The following is a 4,226-nucleotide window of genomic DNA, read 5'->3' on the forward strand; positions in this document are numbered from 1 at the left end:
GAAACCAAAAAACAGATATCTGTTCTATTTGCAAAACACAAAAAGATTTGATAAAAAAAAACGATTGAAATAAAAGCAAAGGCAGGTGAATATGCTATATATCGTTTGCACTTATTAAGGACAAAAAGGTTTTATTATCTTATTAAAAAAAAATGAAAACGTTATTAAAGTTTACTTCGATATGCAACAAAATCAACCAATACCCAAATTAAGTGTAAGGTTTTTTTTTCTCGACAATTTCGGCTTGCAATTTGATATTTGTTTGACATGATGAAACAGCTAAAAATAAAGAAAACATATTTCTTTACACATGGCTGAAAACTTAGAATGAAAAAGGATCTAACGAAATGTCTTCAGTCTTGATTCATTACTAGTCTAGCTTAGAAAAAGAGTTATTTAAAGAACGAGGATCAAAAGAAATATTAAACTTACATTTATTTTCAGATGCTTTTTCATCACAAAACAAAATTTTTACTGTTTTTTGTTGTTTGAAAATTTTTTTAGAAACTACTAAGGGCGTCAGAAAAGTTCGTGCAACACCGCATATAATATTAAAAAATAAATGTATTTCTTATTTTATTTTGTTAAATGTTCAAAATATTCGCCATTATTATTTATTCATTGTTCCATACTTTCCAACCACTTCTCAAAATGTTTTTCTATTGTCTTCATTTGGTATGCCTAAAAGTATCTTCTTAATTTGTCTTTTTTGACTTTCAACGTCTGTATGATCGTCAAGATGAGTTTTGATGCGGTCAAATAGCCAAAAATCAAATGAAGCTAAGTCTGGCGAGTAAGGTGGGTGGCGAATAGTGATATGCGAAACTAAGATTTTAAGTTCGAAACGATTCGAAACGAAACTAAGCCACTTTCGTTCGAATTCGATTCGATTCGAAAGTACGCTGCACTGATATTGAAATTTGGTATTTAAATAGTAATAATTTATAGTGTGTGACAGAACACAGAACAGAAATGAAACATTATACATTTTATATTTAATAACTAATCATATTGCAGTTTTATAATGTAAACAAAATACTAAGCAACACAGACTAGACTCTAGAGTCAAATAAAAGTGAATGAAATCAAATGAGACTAGTATCATACAATACAATTACAATGTGTAATAATTCAAGTTAAAAAAAATCAAGTCAAGTACTTGCGATGCAGTGCATAGAATAAAGACTAGGACTAGTGTTACATTTACAGTTATAGTTTAACAGATAATACAATACAAGTAAAAGTACAATGCTATAATGAATGCAAATGCTATACAGTTATGTAAAGTAGTAGTACATGCATAGGCAATTGTTCCAGAAAGTCCGAGACCTTAATCTACAGTGTACTGTACTGACTGTGGCTGGCAGGGCAGTCTGGCTTCGGTACGCTACTGCTATGTGCTATACTACAAATTTTCCTGAATAAAAGTTAGTTCAGCCACATGCTCAGAGAGTAGATTACATCGCCTTCTTGAAACAATGTTACCAGACGTCGAGTTCAATCTCTCCGAATTTACAGAAGTTGCTGGAATAGCCAATAGTGCCCTCGCTATTCTTGAGAGTTTCGGCAGACGGTGATGATTAACTTTCCACCAATCAAGTACATTGGCGTTCCTTCATAGGAGGTTCAATCATATACATTCTGACCTCCTCTTGCACAGAAGCTGCATCATCAACTGGCAGCATCCTATTTGCAGTTGCTGTTGTAAGCATGCTGTCGAAGTCATCCCATAAACTACTTGGCTCGGAGGCTGCAGCTGATGTCCGACCAGGACCTGAACCAGGACCAGCACTTCCAAACTCAGGAGCGGGAGCACCAGCACTAGCAGATGTTCCTACAAAGTATTATACAATATAAATAGATGTAAAACTAAAATACCAAACAGAAATGAAAACCTATGCATTATTGTTTTATTATTCATCTGTAATTAAATTAAACCACAATGCAGTAAATCTGAAAGTTAAATCTGAACTGCAGGCCATTACCATTACCATCAAGTCTTAATCTGTGTTAATCACGTAACATAAAACGTAATTGAATTGTACCTTGAATTAAGTTCGTGTCATGATCGCTCAAGGCACAATGTCCACTTCCACCAACACCAACACCGCCACGAGATCGGAGTTCCTTAGAGTACTGATGAAGACTGTCTACAACAGTAGCTTGCTGTTGTTCAGAGAAGAAGATGGATTTGTAGCGTGGATCAAGAAATGTACATGCTGCATCAGGCAAAGCTGATATAAATTGCGGAAATCGTCGGTCTAGTTTTAACTTTAATTTTCGAGCAATAAGTACACCACAACCCTTATGTGAAGGATCATTGATGAATCGCTGCAATTGCTGATTTAAGCCATGCAAAGCCGGAATTTTCATAGACAACGTTGGGTAGTTCTTGCCACATAATTCTCTACTTGCTTGTTCAAATGGAGCAAGAATTGTGTGATAGCCTTCAGCAAGCTTCCAGTCTGCATTAGTCAAGTTATCAATTTTTTCACTTATTGCTAGCTCTGCAGATATAGCATCTTTTTCTTCGCATATTCTCTTCAGCATAAAGTAATCCGAGTTCCACATAGCAGCAACATTGATTATCAGTTCTCGTTCTACCTTTCCTAATCGCTTCTGCTCTCTGTGCAAATTCTGTGTAACCTGGCAGCTATGGTGATAATGTGACACAATACGACGGCTTTTGGAAAGGACAGTCTGCATTCCATCAATTTCACTCACGGCATCATTGATGGTTAATTGTAAAGTGTGATCAAAACAATAAAGAACATAAAATGATTGTGAGAGATTCATGGCGCTTTTCATATTACTGCCATTATCACGCAACGCATAAATTGGAACAGTCCGAGGAAGCTCCCAATTATCAAATATCTTGTCTAAAGATTCAAGAATGCTTTCGCCGGTATGTTCTCCTGGAAACGGCTTGTTTTCTAATGCAAATGTCTTTAGCTCAAATTCAGGGCTTACATATGACAGACAGAAAGAAATAAATGGATCTTGCGCCCTCGAAGTCCACAGGTCAGTCGTGAATGAATATGAAGGAATATCTTCAAAATCTCGATACATTTCATTAGCGGTTTTCTGTTTTACACTACAATATAACTCAGGTACAACTGATCTTGAAAACGTAGTTCTGCTTGGCACCAGATATTGTGGTTCCATTAATTTCATCAGTTCTTTGAATCCTCTGTCTTCTACAAAGTCGTATGACAACATGTCTAGAGCAAGCATGCGACCAACCGAATTCGTTATAGCGATGGTATTTGGATGACTTTACGACCAATGTGCTTTCTTATTAAAAAGGTCATCAACTTTACTTTGTTTCTTATTTTTATTTTTCAGTTCTTGTTCTGCAAGTTTTCTTTTACGATTCTCTTCATTTCTCGCTACACACTCTTTATGCGCTTTCGGATGAGCAGCACGTAAGTGAGCATAAAGACCTGTTGTTGCTCCAGTTGGACACTGAACAGGTAACTTGCGTGTTCCTATTTTGCAAATGCCTATAATTCTTTTGCCATTCGTTTTTTGTCTACTAAAAAATTCCCAGAAAATACTTCGACAATTACCATTGTTACTCTCCGCCATTGTGGAACTGTATAACTTTTTTCTTTCACTTTTAAACGATAAAATTCGATTAACTTTGGGTTCGCTTCGAAACAAAAATACTATACTTCGAAAATTCGAATTGCTCGAAACTAAAAAAAAAGTTCGATTCGAAACAAAACTAAAAGTCAGTTTTGCAATTCGCAATGGAAATTTCGAATTTCGCACATCACTAGTGGCGAACTATATCGAATCTGGCTTGATCTAGGAAAGTTTTCACCGCTTTGTTACTTAAGGTCTAGCATTGTAATAAAGAAATTTTTTTGTTTTTTATACCTGAGGTAGGTCTTTGCATGTTTATTTTTTCTATAATTAGCTTCAAGCAACTTTCAATGTAATAATTAGATATTATAGTCTTACCTTTTTCCAAATAATCAACGACTAATGAATGAACAACGCCTGTAGTCTTAAAGAAGATAGAATACATGTTTTTTTATTTCATAACGGGCCTGTCGTACTACTGTTCTAGGAGATTCACCTTTGGCTACCCAGTTGGCATTAGATGACTTGAGTCCAATCTGTCTTAAGATAAACTACGATTCATCACCAGTAATAACATCACACAATCGCCATTTACCTTCTTTGAATTTTGTTAAATTTTCGCGATAAGCTTCAACCAT

The sequence above is a fragment of the Hydra vulgaris genome, chromosome 01 (assembly GCF_038396675.1).
Source record: "Hydra vulgaris chromosome 01, alternate assembly HydraT2T_AEP".
Lineage (NCBI taxonomy): Eukaryota > Metazoa > Cnidaria > Hydrozoa > Anthoathecata > Hydridae > Hydra > Hydra vulgaris.